Here is a 19104-nt window from a genome sequence, read left to right as displayed (position 1 = left end):
GGACATTGCCCAGTGATTCACGTTCTATACAAACATTAATCTGTACGCCGTTGACCAGTTGGATTTGCTTTGAACACCCTATAACGACAATACGCACTAGTTCTTTAAATGTCTGCCGGCCGCGGTGGCCGTGCGGTTCCGGCGCTGCAGTCCGGAACCGCGGGACTGCTACGGTCGCAGGTTCGAATCCTGACTCGGGCATGGGTGTGTGTGATGTCCTTAGGTTAGTTATAAGTTCTAGGGGACTTATGACCTAAGATGTTGAGTCCCATAGTGCTCAGAGCCATTTGAACCATTTTTTAAAATGTCTCTGAGTTCAGTATGCATCTGCACCCGTCGTAGCACATACAGTTGGAGGTAAAAAACTTCAGATACATGTCACCTAACAGACTGTAGCTGTATTACTCCAGTTCAGATGCAAGTTACTTTATGTGTAAAATTCACTGTTAAAAACACTTTACCATTTGTTAATTTACAATTGTCGAATACCCTTGAATCATTCGTCAAGTTTCCTTTCCTCTTCATCTTCAGATCCAATATTATGAACCAAGTGTTTCTACACGAACAACCGTTCTTATAAACCAGGTGTGTCTTGACGTAGTCAAGAGAGCTGGATGTTCATACAGCTCTCATAAACGGAAAGATAATGGCAGCAAAGCAGAGAAATTCAGCACCTTCAGGGATCACAGGTGTTCTTCGTCTGACTCTGAAACATGCTGCGTCTTCGAGATGACCTTCTCTAGTACTATTTTATTCTCTTCAGTATTATGTTCTCCCAGAAGATACGGTTTGTTATCTGTCCCACTTTTCACTAAAATCATTTCTTGATTTGAGTTCATGATGAGTCATTGCATGTCTTCAAAGAATCCCATAAGCGTCTAAGTTGTATACATATACTAAACTGGTCGAATTAACTTATCGATCAGTCTATGAACCACCCTATATTCTGCGGGCAGTTTACGCTCGAAATACAAGAATAAACTTATGGTTTGGGGGTTGATGTGATATACACATTGCGCTTGCAATAACCTTTGACGCCATTTGATTCATATCTTATGTTTTGACACATAAAAGGTAAGGCATTACATGCGAGTCATGAAATGATTGTAGATTTCTCAGTCGGCCGATGTGGCCGATCGGTTCTAGGCGCTTCAGTCTGGAACCGCGCGACCGCTACGGTCGCAGGTTCGAATCCTGCCTAGGGCATGGATGTGTGTGATGTCCTTAGGTTAGTTAGGTTTAAGTAGTTCTACGTTCTAGGGGACTGACGACCTTTGATGTTAAGTCACATAGTGCTCAGAGCCATTTGAACCATTATGTTTCTCATCCTTCCTCAAAAACCTCATTGTAGGTAAATTTCTTGTAAATATCAGCATTTCCTGGTGTTGAATCAGAACTCATATTTCATCACCAGTATTAAATATTGCAAAGAAATAGGTTCGTGGAAAATGCAGGTTGTTAAAAAGATACCCAGTATTTCAGGGGATCACTGCAAGCATCAAAACGAGAAGAAAGTATTTTACAACCTTAGGCCCTACAAAGCTTACATTCTGACATATTACCGCTTGTTCTGAGTAGGTGGTCAACATGATATCCATTCATTTCAATACATGCCTCTGTCCTTTGGCGTAAGGGCTCCCGCACTCTTTGATATCTCCCTGGTTGGTTCTGAATGTGCAGAGATACGTGGAAAACACGATTGTGCAGTGTCTGCACATCGTTTATTGGAGTAGTGTAGACCAATTGCTACATGTGTCTCCATAACCAGAAGTTTAGTGGATTTAGGTCCTCGGAACTAGTAGGACAGGCAATCTACCGCTTTTCAAATGTCCTCATCAGGTGCTGATGCACAATGCAGAGGAAATGTGCTGGTGCGCCATCATACATTAACCGCATCTGTAGTCCGTCTTGGCGTGGCACATCCTCCAGCAGTACGTTCTTCAGAAGGCGGTGACAACGAGCCCCGGTTAATCTTTGCGGTAGCATATGTGGCCCTAGTAATCTATCGTCAAGAACGCCTACCCATTCACTGACTGACAATCGATCCTGATGCCATGTTTCTTGTACCGCTTGGGGATTTCATCAGCCCACACATTCTGATTATGGAAATTTACCGTGCCATCTCTTGTAAACCCTCTCTCATCAGCAAACTAAATCTTGTGGATCTGCACCACACTGCCGCAAGAACCATAGGCAGAACTGCACTCTGCTAGGATCATCTTGTCGTAAGGACCTGGACGCTCTTAACATGATACGGATCCAACAATTGCTCATGAAGTACCGCCTGGACTAGAGGGTGACTAATACCTTCAGCTGCTGCTATTCGTAGCACACTCATTGCAGGATGGTCGTCCACTGCACCTAGAATACGCTCTTCCACTTGAGGCGAGCGGACTAAACGAGGCCTTCCACTGTCTGCTTTGTTGGGTGCTACGGAACCTGTTTCCCCAAGACGATGGAACAATCGGTTGAACAGCTTAACAGATTGTATCTTGCGTGCTGAAAATCATTCAGTATACAGTTTAAGGACTCTGAGATTAACTCCATCAGTCCCATGCTGAGTGTCCTGCAATAGCTGATACTTGATAGTGTTGGTGGTTATCGCTGAAACAACTAGTTCTCTATTGTATCGTGCTTTTCCAAGGTAGTTTACCAGACTGTTGAAATCACTCAAAATAACCGGTTTCTTTAATAACCGATTTTCAGGTCTTTATTTCTGTTCTTCCCTGTAATGAATGTAGAAATCTAACAAAGATTGAAAAATTTGGACACTCTGTTTTAAGATACATAGAATCAAAATATCAAATTAATTATCTACATCTACACTTCTTGGTTGGGTGCTACGGAACCTGTTTCCCCAAGACGATGGAACAATCGGCTGAATAGATCAATGCTGGGCTATACAAGAAAGGACAGGAAAAGGGCAGATGACATCCGGTCTGTGACAAAGGTTAATGACATCTTAGAGACAGTAGGTTCCTTGAAATGGCAGTGGGCTGGCCACGTCGCAAGAAGAAAAGACAACAGATGGACGAAGCTAGTACTGGAGTGGAATCCGAGAGAGCACTGGAGGCCTAGAGGAAGACCACCAGGCAGATGGGACAAAGACATCAAGAAAATCGCTGGTAACACCTGGCAGAAAACTGCCCAAGACCGTTCCATTTGGAGAAGACTGGTGAAAGCCTACCTGAATCCACGACTCGAAGAGGCCACATCATTTAATGATTGAATTGACTGATGATGTTGATGATGACATGACTACACTGCAAGTCGCACTCAAGTTTCTGGCAGAGGGTTCATGGAAACACGTCCACACTAATTCTCTTTTATTCCACTCTAGAACAGCGTGCGAGAAAAATGAACACCTATTTCTTCTCGAGCGAACTCTTATATCTCTTGTTTTACTACGATGATTGTTTTTCCCTATGTAGATCGGCGTCAACAAAATATTTTCGCATTCGAAGGAGGAAGTTAGTGATTCTCCTTCTTTGAACTTTCTCGATGTACTAAATCAATCCTGTGTGATAAGGATCCCTCATCGTGCAGCACTAGTCCAACAAATGACGGACAAGCGTAGTGTAGGCAGTATCCTTGCAAGACCTGTTGCATCTTCTACGCGTTTCGTTTCGAGTCATTGATTCGCCTTCCCTCAGAACGTTTTCTATGAGTTCGCTCCAATTTAAGTTGCTCGTAATTGTAATTCCTAGGTATGTAGTTGATTTTACGGCATTTAGATTTGACTGATGTGTCGTGTAACCGAGGTTTAACGTATTCCATATACCACTCATTTGAATGACCTCAGACTTTTCATTATTTAAGGTCAATTGCCAATTTTTGCACCATACACATATCTTATCTAAATAGTTTTGCAATTGGTTTTCATCTTCTGATGACTTTACTAGACGTTAAACGACGTTGTCCACTGCAAACAACCTTAGACGGCTTCCCTGATCATTTCCTAAATCGTTTATACAGACAAGAAACAGCAGAGGGCCTATAACACTATCTTGGAGAACACCTGAAATCATTTCCGTTTTACTCGATGACTTTTCGTCAATTAGTACGAACCGTGACCTCTCTGACAGTAAATCACAAATCCAGTCGCATAACTGATACGCCATTTCATAAGTGCGCAATTTGATTACAAGCCGCTTGTGAGGCACGGTGTCTAAAGCCTTCTGCAAATCTAGAAATACGGAATCAGTCTGAAATCCCTTGTCGATAGTATTCAGCATTTCGTGTGAGTAAGGAGCTAGTTGTGTTTCACAAGAAGGATGTTTCCTAAATCCGTGTTGGCTGTGTATCATTAGAGGCATCTTCGAGGTAATTCACAATGTTCGAACACAGTAAATGTTCCATAATCATGTTGCATATCGACGTTAATGATATGGGTCGAATATTTGATGGATTACTCCTATTCCCTTACTTGAATATTGGTGAGACTTGTGGTACTTTCCGGTCTTTGGGTACGGATCTTTTGTCGAGCTAGCTGTTGCATATGATTCTTAAGTATGAGCTACAGCGTACTCTGAAAGGAACCTAACTGGTATACAGTGTGGACTGGAAGACTTGCTTTTATTAAGTGATCTAAGTTGCTTCACTAGTCCGACGTTATCTAGCTCTAAGTTACTCATGTTAGCAGCTATTCTTGATTCTAATTCTGGAATATTTACTTCGTCCTCTTTGATGAAGGAATTTCGAAAGGCTGGGTTTTGTAATTCTGTTTTAGTAATATTGTCATCGATAGTATTTACGTTGCAATCACCAACAGAAAGCACTGATTATGTCTTGCCGCTTGAATGCTTTACATACGACCAGAATCTCTCTGGATCCTCTGTCAGGTTCTGAGACAAAGTTTCGTTACGGAAACTGTTATTAGCATTTACATTGAAGTCTGCTCTAAAATTGGAGCTTTTATAAAAGATCGCCAATCTTGGGGATTTTGCTTTCGTTTAAACTTGGCACGCTTTTTTCGTCGTTTCTGCAACAGTGTTGTGACCTGGCTTGCGTATCATGAAGATCCAGCTCCGTAATTTGTTAATTTACGTGGTATAAAACTCTCAACTTCTGTCGATACTATTTCTTTGAATTCAAGCCACGTCTACTCCTACACATACATTGTTAATTTGGAAGAAGTGGACACTGTCTCTCAGCAAGATGTCAAGGGAATTTTTATCTGCTTTTTTGCATAGATGTAATTTTCACTAATGTTAGTGGATTTATGAGTTAGATAGTCAGTCTCGCTACGGTAACCCTTGTTCACTAATCTCTGTATCCGTTCTGATGTTGATATTAGCTCAGGATTATTTGCTGCTAAGAGGTCAGATGTGTTTACACAGCCGTTTACTATTCGAGTGGGCACATGAGCAAATAGCTCGAAATAATTTTCTGAGAATTCGTTTAGCACAAATACCGATGATATTCTATGCTTATCTCCGGATTTAAACATGTATTTTCATCAACATATCAAGGGTAAATTTAAGTCAACAACTATAACTGTGTAAGTCCGATACGTGTTTGAAATTTCTTTGAACCTTTCAGCAGGTATATAATCTGAGTGGGGAGGTCGGTGAAAGGGTCCTGTTATTATTTTATTCCGATTGCCAAGAATGACCTCTACTGACACTAACTCAGAGGAGCTATCTACTACAACTGGCAAATTAAAGGCTACTCAGTCAGTTCCGCGTTCGCTGCTTTTCTTGAAAAGCGATATCTAGTTGAATAGTACAAAAATTCATCAGTATTTCCCTATTACGCCAATTATTTAGAACTCCGCTGAAAAATCGTGTTGTAATGGGGGATCATGCACTATTTGGGTCATAACGGTTAGTCTCATTTAAAGGATGAAAATTGAGGTTAAATAACTCTGTTTCTCGTGTTATGATATCGGTATTCAAGGGTTACATACAAATTAAGGTATATTATGTAAACACAGGCAGCAGACAAGCTACTTTCCATTTTTATTGTACGAATATACTGTGAATGATTTGTTGTTATATTTCTGATGTATTACCGTTAGCGTAGTTTCATTCCTCTTTTATTATACATCTTTAAACTTTTAATGCAAATGAAACATTGTGCTTCATTGTTACGGCACGTCGTAAAAATATTTCCCATCTAGAGTTGGTACCATTCTCCAATACAACGTTTGTCCAACGAGGACTGCGAGGAACTACGATATAGACCAGGTGGGGGCAAGTCCTGCACGCTGCCCGTACACGCGTACCTGAAGCCACGACACACAGGAACAGGAACATTTTTGCCTCGGCACTGCTGTAGCAGTTCGTATGCCATGTGCTTGTTACTCGTTTCTGTCGGAATTGACACTGAAATAGCTCTGATCGTTTTTCCCATTTTCCATAATAACACAATATTTTAAACCAATGAATATTTTACGAATAAAAATTACTCCTTTTTTTGAAAGAAAGGTTTATTTAAAAATGGTTAATTTTAGTTCTGCTGCCAATTGATATTTCGATTTTTCAGACAGTTATTAACAAAAAATAAAAAACCCGTTAAACAGTGACCAAACAAATACCGAAAATACCGGATATTTACAACTAAAATACCGATATCGGTTTTAACCGGTCAGTTTTTCCCATCCTCAATACTTGAGATGAAATAATGTTTTGAAAAATACGTGCACATGCTCGAAGGAGACCCTCTCAGGGTGAATCTGTTAACAGTGGTGAACGAACATTGTCCCCGGCAGTCAGAAGGTCCGACAATTAACCCTGGAGCAGGCGAGTTATGTTTCATAACACGGGCTGAAGTGTAGCGTACTTTGTACACATATAGAAAGTAACTGTCTTTCTGTTACCAAGGTTAACAAGTATGAGAAAATTACAAATTAACCTTAGTTTAATTAAACAAAGATAAAAAAGCTTACATAACATGAGCTAAATCATTGTTCCATTAAACAATAGTGAAATAAACTTTCATTATATTGTTCTGCAGCCGTGTAAAAGTGTTACCCCACAGTAATAACCCACTTGGAGCATTAAACAGCAAATTTGCGTCAGCTCCCTGCCAACAGTTTGTTTGAATACTAATTACGTCGTAGATAATTTCCACAGCGTGGGATGGTGCTGCCAGCTCGGAATCGCAGTAATTTTCTTGCACGGATCGTAAATTTTCTCCCCTAGCTCACTGTTTATTTTTTATTACTACTGCTCACTTTGATGTATGGCAACTCAAATAATCACTGTACTAGCTGAAGCAGTAATGAACGAATAGGTCCGGGCTTGAAATTGTAAAACAACAATCGAATGGTAGGAGAGGATGTTATTTTGTGATTGGCACACTTTATGTATAGGCGCCCTCGTGTACCATATTGCAAAGTAATGTTCCATTTTTCTTCTTCTTCTTCTTCTTCTTGGTATCAGCGTCATTGCACGACGAGTCGATTACTACGACGTTATTACATAATTTGGCTGTTATACAATTACGGTTTTTGCTTCGTTTCTCTCCATTAATTTAATAATTAACCGACAGCAAGTGCTGAAGCCAAAATACATAATTCTAAATAGGTAAGCACTGAAGCTGCATGTACTCACTTGATGTCACTACCCGAAAATCTTACCAAAAATGATGTATATCTGCCGTTATCAAGCAATTATTTATGAAAGTTCCATGAAAAAAATGAGTAAAGAAGGATAAAAGATACAAGATTTTGAACTATCAGTGTCTACAATGAACAAAATTAATTAATGTAACTGTCATTGGTACGTAAATTCCCATCGTTGTATCACCCTAACAGTAATTCCTTTTAAAAATGCCAGTTTCGTCCTGCATGAGAATAGCAAATAAAATAACCCAGTTTGTAATTTGCTTATGAACAATATCTTACATCCGTATTGATAAAGGAAGCAAAAAATTAAAGTAATCACATACTTGAAGAAATATGCACAGAATATAGATAAATAATTTACGCCAAACATAACAGAATTAAGCATCAATCGATTTAAAGAGGAATAAGAAAGCCAGAAGATTTAAGTTTAAATCAGTGTCATCCAGGGCACAGATGAAATACCTTAGCACTGATTGCATCTATTGTCAACTCGTTTCGTTTTACCTTTTTGGTCACATAAATTCAATGTACCCATGAACACTCTGTTTATTTAGAGTTACCTGACCAACCCTGTAAATACACACGAAACTGAATTACTTGCGATCCACTTTCTTGTAGTAGTGATGTCGCCATGACGTAACGTGACCAGTCTCTGTCATGACCTCAAAAACACAGTAGAGGACAATGGCAGTCTCATTTAAAAACAAAAATTAGCCCCACGGCGTAATGAATAAATAGCCACACGCAAACGGTTACTTTAAAATGTTGCAACGATGTAACTTGAAATACACTCACTTGTGACGATAATAATAATACTTTCCTCAACAATTCAAAGTTCTGAAAATTGATACCACTCGAAAGTAAACATGAAAGATTTTCCTTAGCACTCACAAGGTAATCGTCTACTGGTAAGTTTACTGTTACTAATACTTCACTAACAAATCAGAGGAAGCATACTCAGGCAGTTCGTTATCCCATCTCTCGGGGATATTTGAATAGTATCAACAATGCAATTGATGACGAAAAATGTCCTTTAAGAAACCGACGATAGTATCTGCAGAAACCCAAGAACGACTGAAATAGTTTTTTTACAAGTCGGTACCTTTAAATTTAAAATTGCATGCAGTTTCTTTCGGATCTGGATAGAACACGGCTGAAGATATAACATGTCCTAAGAACCGTATATACTTCTTCGGAAATTCCCGTTCTGTTCAGACTGAGTGTGACTCTCTTTACAAACTTACATTCTGCAAATCTAGTGCTCAAGAATTTCATCCAACGCTCTCACAAATTTTAATGATGAAATATTTAAACAGAATGGATTCCTCTTAGACTGTAAGCAACGTTCGTTGTATAAAAATGTAGTGAATTTTCGTCTTCAGTTCTGCAGTTGTAACCACCAGTAGCTCCTTGCATCTAGACTACTAAGACAAGAAGTGCCAGTGAACTTCTGCGGAAACTCTTCTATACTTTCTAGCTGATCCAGCTGAGGCAAAGTGACATGACTGATTGCTCGACCATCCAAAACAAGTCTAACTGATCCGTCCCTCTCAATTACTGGGCGAATTGGATTGCAATATTCACTACCTGATCTCTCAATTACGTCGTTTTCTGTAATTTGTTTGATTTCTTCACATACAGCGGGTAATACTGAATACGATTTAATTTTAGACGGGTTGTGTGGTCGCACTTTAAGTTGATATTTACATCCCTTCATTAGTCCAGATGTATTTGAGTAGACCTCTGCATGCATACGTAAAAATTCTTGTAGTCCCTTCCTAAAGCATGCTGGCGAATAACTCAAATCTTGTATTTTTTCTGAATTCTCAACATGACTTCCCTGTTTTCTTCCTCTCTGCCTGTCGATGCATTTTCTTTCATAAAGTTTGGCGCTTCGATCCCATCATCTATCTTCTTTTGGATAAATCTGACTCTGAGGCCAGCAGGCGCTTCTCCATTTTCTTCGACAAATCCTACGAAATTAATTCCAAGTTCGTCATTCTCAACGCAGATACCTAAACATCCCTTTCCAAAATCAATTCTACACCTTCTTTCAAGGAGCCAGTCATTACCAATAAGACAATTAATCAACAAAGAATCAATAATTACCAAAGCCACGTCAAAATATCTTTCCAGAATCTTGCACCTCGTAATTGCCTGCCTCATAACAGTACGTGTTCTGTGCGCAAAAAGGTACCTGTTCCACATCACATAGCTGCGCATATAAATTCTTGGAGGTAGCTGTAGCATGGTTTCCTGAAACTAGATCTGTAATTTTGCGACCGTTTACACTAATTGCAATCACTTGACTTAAAACATCATCTACAGTTCGTACTACTTCTCTCAATAGTTCAACCTACATGTCTTCATTATCTTGTTTAATCATTTTTGTTCTCATTCTGACCCAGTAAACTATTCACCTGTGCCGGAGCATGTGTTTTCCGAAACTAATATTAGTTTACCAGCCATCGCTCATTATGTCAGTGCCTGTCATCCGTATGTCGGAGTGACAAACGCTCTCGTAATCATCGATCGTGTGTTTCCTACCGGTTCCATCTATCAAAACCATTTTGCCTCCTCTCGTCATGTCGAAGCCCATCATCATTACGGGAATAATTTTGTGAGTGTTCATCTGTTCTCATGTCATTGTGTCGTGATCAATGGTCGCTTTTGTGACTCCACTGCGGGAGTCTAAAATTATCCTGCCGCGCTGCATCGCGTCGCTGACAATCATGACTGCGACGTATCATATTTTTCTTCATTACCCAGGAGTTCCATCATTATCGATCTCTTTTAAGAGATAACAACTCATAACAGCTCGTCAAAGTCCTCGAACGTGCGTGACGCTAATTTCTGTTTGACTATCCACAGTAAATGCTTCATCAGTATCATAATCAAATCACCATCACCACTAGAGTCGTCTAGACAGCTGTTCCTCTCCCAGTGGTTTTGAAGTAAGTTACGCCTTTATCCTTCCCTACGACTATAGCTGCACATTGCAAATAATTATTCTGTAACACTTCGCTGTTTCTCTCGCGACCAATACTTGAGGAAGCATTTTCAAAGTCTGCCTAAGGACACCAGATTTACCCATGTTCTCGCACCTACACTCATGTGTCACACACTGAAATCGATCTTTTCTAACTCATTTCGAATTCTTGGGAACACTACTTTAAATTGCTTCGCGAAGTGCATTGAGTGTAATTTTTTGTGTGGGTCTAATTCCTTACACTGTCCTTGACCAAGCGCTTTGTGTACAATGATATTTGGACAAAAGCCCGTACCGCGATTCACTTGTATTCGTGTTTCTATTTCGGGTCGGGTTATATTTGTATCAGTCGGCATCTTATCTATCTTTGCATTTTTCAGAGATTGTTCCAAGTCTGGCACTTTTAGTTTCAAGTCGGATTATTGTTCTTGCACAACTGATATCACATTCATAGCCATCTTTAGTTCGAACAATTTTGTTATTTGTTACTGCACAGTCTAAAAGGGTTTATTTCACATTTTCCTTACCCGGTCGTAATGGTCGAGCGGTTCTAGGCGCTTCAGTCTGGAACCACGCGACCGCTACGGTCGCAGGTTCGAATCCTGCCTCGGGCATGAATGTGTGTGATGTCCTTAGGTTAGTTAGGTTTAAGTAGTTCTAAGTTCTAGCGGATTGATGACCTCAGATGTTAAGTCCCATAGTGCTCAGAGCCATTTGAACATTTTCCTTATGTGAGGATGCTTGAATCTGTATTTTAGTTATTTCTGCTTCTATGTGCTGCCAATGTGTCGCGACAAAGCTCATGAATTCATATTATTATCGATTCAAAGTCTCGCTACAGCGTTTCATGAATTCGGTAACCTTGCTCAGCTGCTTGTTACGAGTACCCACTGCCTTTTGATCAAACATATCTTTCAGTATCTCAGTATGTTTGTCCAATTTTTTGTTCAAATCCTCTTTCAACTCTCACTCAGTACCGTCCAGCTTTTTCTTATTCTCGTCAAGACTTTTATTTAAATCTTGCTCCAGATCTCAAGATTTTTATATAAATTTTTCTCCTGGTCATCAAATCTTTTATTTATATATGGGAATTTCCTTTGTAAAAACTGCATTGATGCATGCTGCCTTCCTACAGCACCAGTCCGATTGTTGTCTATTGTGACCTCGCTTGATTCAGTAGTTACATCCAAATACGAATCTTCATTTTCAGCTACTACTAACTCATTAATGAGATCCATGGTAACATGATACTGATCAACAGTGTTGTCTCTGTTAATTACGTCACTGATCTCAGTTTGACCAGCCACTGTTATTCATATCCATATTGCACACGCAAATCATTATCAGTTTAATTGTCTGCGATCACAAATTATTTCGTAGGTCTGACCATAGCTAAACCAGAGGTGGGTGTTGTGGTGTCACCGCCAGACACCACACTTGCTAGGTGGTAGCTTTAATCGGCCGCGGTCCATTAGTACATGTCGGACCCGCGTGTCGCCACTGTCAGGATCGCAGACCGAGCGCCACCACAAGGCAGGTCTCGAGAGACGTACTAGCACTCGCCCCAGTTGTACGACGACGTTGCTAGCGACTACACTGACGAAGCCTTTCTCTCATTTGCCGAGAGACAGTTAGAATAGCTTTCAGCTAAGTCCATGGCTACGACCTAGCAAGGCGCCATTAGTTACTTCATGAATCTAAAGAGTCTCACTTGTATCATAAAGAATGCTGTATACCAAAGGACGATATAAAAGTTAAGTGTTCTAGTAGCTACGTTCTTTTCTTTATCACATTCATCACGTATCCTGTTCCAGACTTCGCGCCAGTCGGCGTGTGTGTACGTGTGCCCTTTCGGCTACCCGTCTCTGTGGACTGACTGCCTTGTCAGTCCACTACAGGTGTAATACTCATTCTTTGGTGTGGCGGATGGATAACTTTGCCACGTAAATTAATAACTGATTTCAAGTATCTTGCCATGTGATGGTACCGTACCCTCACAAAGTCTTTGTGGCAAGGATTTTTGGACACTCAGTCATGGTAATGACTACAGGTTCACCTGGGCATGTATACGATTTTATAGAGATAGAAATCAAGTATTGCTCTTACAGTTATTTTTTTCTTAATAAATTCTCACATGCAGTGTGTTACAAAAAGTTACGGCCAAACTTTCAGGAAACATTCCTCACACACAAATAAAGAAAAGATGTTATGTGGACATGTGTCCGGAAACGCTTAATTTCCATGTTAGAGCTCATTTTAGTTTCGTAAGTGTGTACTGTACTTCCTCGATTCACCGCCAGTTGGCCCAATTGAAGGAAGGTAATGTTGACTTCGGTGCTTGTGTTGACATGCGACTCATTGCTCTACAGTACTAGCATCAACCACATCAGTACGTAGCATCAACAGGTTAGTGTTCATCACGAACGTGGTTTTGCAGTCAGTGCAATGTTTACAAATGCGGAGTTGGCAGTTGCCCATTTGATGTATGGATTAGCACGGGGCAATAGCCGTGGCGCGGTACGTTTGTATCGAGACAGATTTCCAGAACGAAGGTGTCCCGACAGGAAGACGTTCGAAGCAATTGATCGGCGTCTTAGGGAGCACGGAACATTCCAGCCTATGACTCGCGACTGGGGAAGACCTAGAACGACGAGGACACCTGCAATGGACGAGGCAATTCTTCGTGCAGTTGACGATAACCCTAATGTCAGCGTCAGAGAAGTTGCTGCTGTACAAGGTAACGTTGACCACGTCACTGTATGGAGAGTGCTACGGGAGAACCAGTTGTTTCCGTACCATGTACAGCGTGTGCAGGCACTATCAGCAGCTGATTGTCCTCCACGGGTACACTTCTTCGAATGGTTCATCCAACAATGTGTCAATCCTCATTTCAGTGCAAATGTTCTCTTTATGGATGAGGCTTCATTCCAACGTGATCAAATTGTAAATTTTCACAATCAACATGTGTGGGCTGACGGGAATCCGCACGCAATTGTGCAATCACGTCATCAACACAGATTTTCTGTGAACGTTTTGGCAGGCATTGTTGGTGATGTCTTGATTGGGCCTCATGTTCTTCCACCTACGCTCAATAAAGCACGTTATCATGATTTCACGCGGGATACTCTACCTGTGCTTCTAGAACATGTGCCTTTACAAGCACGACACAACATGTGGTTCATGCACGATGGAGCTCATGTACACTTCAGTCGAAGTGTTCGTACGCTTCTGAACAACAGATTTGGTGACCGATGGATTGGTAGAGGCGGACCAATTCCATGGCCTCCACGCTCTCCTGACCCCAACCCTCTTAATTTTCATTTATGAGGGCATTTGAAAGCTCTTGTCTACGCAACCCCAGTAGCAAATGTAGAGACTCTTCGTGCTCGTATTGTGGACGGTTGTGATTCAATACGCCATTCTCCAGGGGTGCATCAGCGCATCAGGGATTCCATGCGACGGAGGGTGGATGCATGTATCCTCGCAAACGGAGGACATTTTGAACATTTCCTGTAACAAAGTGTTTGAAGTCACGCTGGTACGTTCCGTTGTTGTGTGTTTCCATTCCATGATTAATGTGATTTGAAGAGAAGTAATAAAATGAGCTCTAAATGGAAAGTAAGCGTTTCCGGACACATGTCCACATAACATATTTTCTTTCTTTGTGTGTGAGGAATGTTTCCTGAAAGTTTCGCCGTACCTTTTTTAACACCCTGTATGTGAGGATAAATATACATGCTTAAAAATGTTCGTAGTTCCATGACCACCTGAGGTGTAGCTGCTGCATACATATTCCCACGTATAGACGCACAGTATACGTCACAGAGTTGAGTGATAATTTCTTATGACGATTAGGAGATTGGTGCAACAATTCCATCAAACTGTACCACATATTCATGTACAATATGCATACATATGGTTGTAAGCATACCCACCTGTCTAGACCATACTGAATCGCATAAATGACATACATAAAGTTTTTTAGTGTCTGTTCCTATAGATGAGGGCACTCGTTTTCCTTAAAAAATTTAATAATGCCTGGGAAGTCCCCTGTATTACTGTTGATTGATTCTGTTGAAGATGGCAGAAATCAACATCAAAGTTTCATATAGAGAAATCCACTCATCTAGGGATATTATGACACAGGTACCACTAAATCGACAATTTTTGAAAGCCACCATGGGATAGAACTCATGGTGTGAGATTATCCCCACACAAATGCGTTTGCTGTCACTGATGTTTAAGCTGTACGTGGTTTTCTATAACATAACTAACATCTGATGGCTGCTGCAATGACTTCAATTCACCTGCACGAAGAAGAATAAATGTGTTAGATACGCAGGAATTATTACATTCGTCTTCCTCTTCTACAAACATCACGCCAGTACGATGTGGCTAGGTACTGTGCTTGTTGTGAGCGGACACAAGGAGAGTTCCGTGCTGTCCGTAAACAGCTGGAAGCTGCGTTGGCTACCATCGACAAGCTTCTATTAGGTCTATAACTTTGCTTCCGCCATTTTGCAATAGACGGCAGTAGTGGAAAGTAGTGATGCAAGTCTTCCGTCGTAAGTGTCATACAGTACGCTTAGGCATTTGAGAACATAACGCCATTAAAATATCAGTCGATTTTTGATTGCATTATGAAGTTATTCTTGACTGAATACGTCAACTTATGAGTCCAGTTCTCGTCATCTGCGGGAGGGTTTAATTTTCTGCTTTGATATGAAGAAATGTGCGGCTGAGGCTCATAAAAGGCTGGGTAAGACCTATTATGAGTCGCCTGTTAGTGACGAAACTTTGGAGAAAATCGTTGCCATGCTTCAAGAACAGTGATTTTGACGTTGATTACTGGCATGGTTGTGGAAGAGAGAAAGTTTTCGATCCTACTGCAACCGACGGGAACAACCACAGGAAATCGTTATCGAAAGCCATTGATGTGTTTGAGCCGAGCACTGAAAGACAAACGCCCACACTACAGCGATAGAAATGAAAAAAAATAAATGATTTTGCAGCATGCCAGTGCACAACCCCATGTCGAAAATCCCGTCAAAATATACTCAATTCTCCACATATTCCTCCCTATGACTGCCACCTTTCTCGATCTATGACACACGACCCAGCTGACTAGCACTTGCGGTCATATGAACAAGTGATAAATAGGATCGATTCATGGCTCCCCTCAAAAGATGCCCAGTTTATACACTGCGCTATTCGTATGCTACCCTAAAGCTAGGAGAAAGCAGTTGCCAACGATGGCCAATACATTGAATCGTAAATTTTTTGTAAGTTTTTCACAATAAAGCTTCGAACTTTGAGAAAAAACGGCAGAAGCAAAGTTGTAGAGCTAGAAGTGGAAGTTGCGGTGACCTCGGGGTGCCATTGACGAGACCTGCGATACCTTTGGTGTCATTGAAATCAACTTGGTGGCCCAGACGTCACTGCTGCGGCTTCCGATACGCAACATCTGACCGGTCCGTCCTCACTCCAGAATGGGTGGCAGACAGTGGTGGGTTCGCGTGTCACTGGGCTGATGGCGAAAGAGGGAGCAGGCCGTGCAGCTGGCTCCCTACGTCTTAGCAACAGGTATGAGGTGTTACTCAGTGTTGTTGATAACTCTGAGCCAGCACGGCATGCCTCTCCTGTTGGGCCAGCGGTGGATTTCCCTGCCCAGTCCGGACAAGTATAGAGGGTGTGTATGCTAGTCATTGGGAGCTTCAATGTTAGGTGGGTGATGGATAGCAGGCAAAGAGAGAAAGAATTCCAATGTGCATTCGGTATGTTTGCCGGTAGGTCTCATCCGTGATGTGGATGAGGCTATGGTGGCGGCTATCGAGCGCACTGGGTGCAAACGGCTGCGTGTAGTGGCATATGTCGGCACAAATGACGCTTGTCGCTTGGGTTCTGAGGCCATCCTCGGCTTCTTTCGGCGGCTGGCTGATTTGGTGAAGGCAACTAGCAACGCACGCCGTATGCAAGCTGTCTATTTGTAGCATCGTACCCAGGGTTGATTGCGGTCCTTTGGTTTGGAACAGAGTGGAAGTTCTAAACCAGAGGCTCAGACAGCTCTGCGGCGGTATCGGATGCGGATTTCTCGATCTCCGCTATCGGGTGCAGAATTGTAGAGGTCTCCTTAATAGGTCAGGCGTGCACTACACGCAGGAAGCGGCTACCAGGATAGCGGAGTACTTGTGGCGTGCACATGGTGCTTTTTTAGGTTACAGGTCCCCTTCCTTCCGAGCAAACACGATTTGCCTGTTAAATCAGCCACAGCGACCTCAGAGAATCTTGGTCCTCGCAGAAAAGAGATAGAAAAGATTAACGTGATTTGAGCAAACTGCAGGAGTATCCAAGGAAAGGTCCCAGAATTTGTATTGCTTATTGAAGGTTATAATGCACAGATAGTATTGGGAATAGAAAGCTGGTTGAAGCCAGACGTCAAAAACAACGAAATCCTACGTTCAGACTGGAATGATTATCGTAAGGATAGGTTAGTCACCATTTGTGGTGGCGTGTTTATTGCAGTAAAAAAATCGATAAAATCTAGCTAGGTTATCGCGGATTCTGAAAATGAATTAATCTGGGTGAAACTGAATATGAAAGAACGCTCAAGAATGGTGATAGGATGCTTTTATAGACCACCTGGGTCAGGATCTGTAGTTGTAGAGCGCTCCAGACAGAGCTTGCAGAATATCATTAGAAATTTTCCTGATCATGCCGTTGCAATAGGTGTGACTTCAACTTGCCAGGTATAGACTGGGAATGTTATGCCATCAAAACTGGTGCCAGAGACAGGGAATCGTGTGGTTGTTCTGGATGTCTTGTCCGAATATTAACTCGAGCAGAGAGTTAGAGAAACAACTCGTGAAGGTAACGTCTTAGACCTCCTGGTAACAAACAGACCTGAACTTATCGAATCAGTTAACTTAGAGGAACGTATCAGTGACCACAAGGCTGCGACAGCATCTGTGATGACGGGTCCTACAAGGAATGTCAAGAAAGGTAGGAAGATATAGGTGCTCAGCTAGGGTGACAGGATACAAATTTCAGAATATCTCAGCAGTCAGCATCAAATATTCGGCGATGAGGACGAAGATGTGGAGAACAAATGGAAAAAATTCAAATGCGTAGTTCAATATGCCCAAGCCAAGTATGTTCCGAGTAAGGTTTTAAGGGATGGGAAAGATCCACCATGGTTTCAAATGGTTCAAATGGCTCTGAGCACTATGGGACTTAACATCTGAGGTCATCAGTCCCCTATAACTTTGAACTATTTAAACCTAACTAACCTAAGGACATCACACACATCCATGCCCGGGGCAGGATTGGAACCTGCGACGGTAGAGGTCGAGCGGTTCCAGACTGAAACGCCTAGTACCCCTCGGCCACAGCGGCCGGCCACCATGGTTTAATACCTGTGTTAGAAAAGCGCTACGTAAAGAAAGAGCACTTCATCTCAGATTCAAGAGAAGTAAAAACCTTGCTGACAAACTAAAGCTGAACGAATCGAAAATGAACGTAAGGAGAGCAATGAGAGAAGCGTTCAATGATTTCGAAAGTAAGACGTTACCAACCGATCTGAGTAAAAACCCTAAGAGATTTTGGTCGTATGTAAAATCAATAAGTGGGTCAAAATCATCTATTAAGTGTCTCAGCGACCACACCAGCACCGAAACGGAAGATAACAGAGAGGAGGCCGAAATACTGAATCCGGTGTTACGAAGTTGTTTTACCGCGGAAGATCGTAACACTGTTCCTCTTTTCAATCGCCGTGTGAACGTCGAAGTGGCAGATATTGAGACAACCGATCGCGGAATTAAAAAGCAGCTACAATCGCTTAGCAGTGGAAAGCCTTCAGGACCAGATGAGATACCTATAAGATTCTATGAAGCTAATGCGAATGAACTTGCTCCCCTTCTAGCACTAATTTATCGTAGATCGCTTGAGCAACGAAAGGTACCTAACGACTGGAAAATAGCGTAGGTCATTCCCGATTTTTAAGAAAGGACGTAAGACAGATCCACATTGACCTATATCGTTGACGTCTATCTGTTGTATAACTATGGAACATGTTTTATGCTCAAGATTTATGACGTTCTTGGAAAATGAGCAGCTCCTCTATAAAAATCAACATGGATTCCGCAAACAGAGACTCTACGGAACTCAGCTCGCTCTGTTCCTCCATGACATCCACAGCGCAGTGGACAACGAATCTCAGGCTGATGCCGTGTTCCTTGATTTCAGTAAGGCGTCTGACACCATTCCGCATTGCGGTTTAATGAAAAAAAAAAAAAAACTACGACCTTACGGAGTATCGGAGCAAACCTGCGATTTGATTCAAGACATTCTGCAGATAGAACTCAACACGTCGCTCTTAACGGAAGAAACACGACAGATGTAAAGGTAATATCCGGAGTACCACAGGGAAGTGTGCTAGGACCGTTGCTGTTCACAAAATATATATAAATGATCTAGTAGATCTAGTAGAAAGCATCTGATGCTCTTTAAGGCCATTCGCAGATGATGCAGTTATTTATACCAAAGTAGC

The sequence above is a fragment of the Schistocerca nitens genome, chromosome 3 (assembly GCF_023898315.1).
Source record: "Schistocerca nitens isolate TAMUIC-IGC-003100 chromosome 3, iqSchNite1.1, whole genome shotgun sequence".
Taxonomy (NCBI): Eukaryota; Metazoa; Arthropoda; class Insecta; order Orthoptera; family Acrididae; genus Schistocerca; species Schistocerca nitens.
This window is presented reverse-complemented; position numbering follows the sequence as displayed.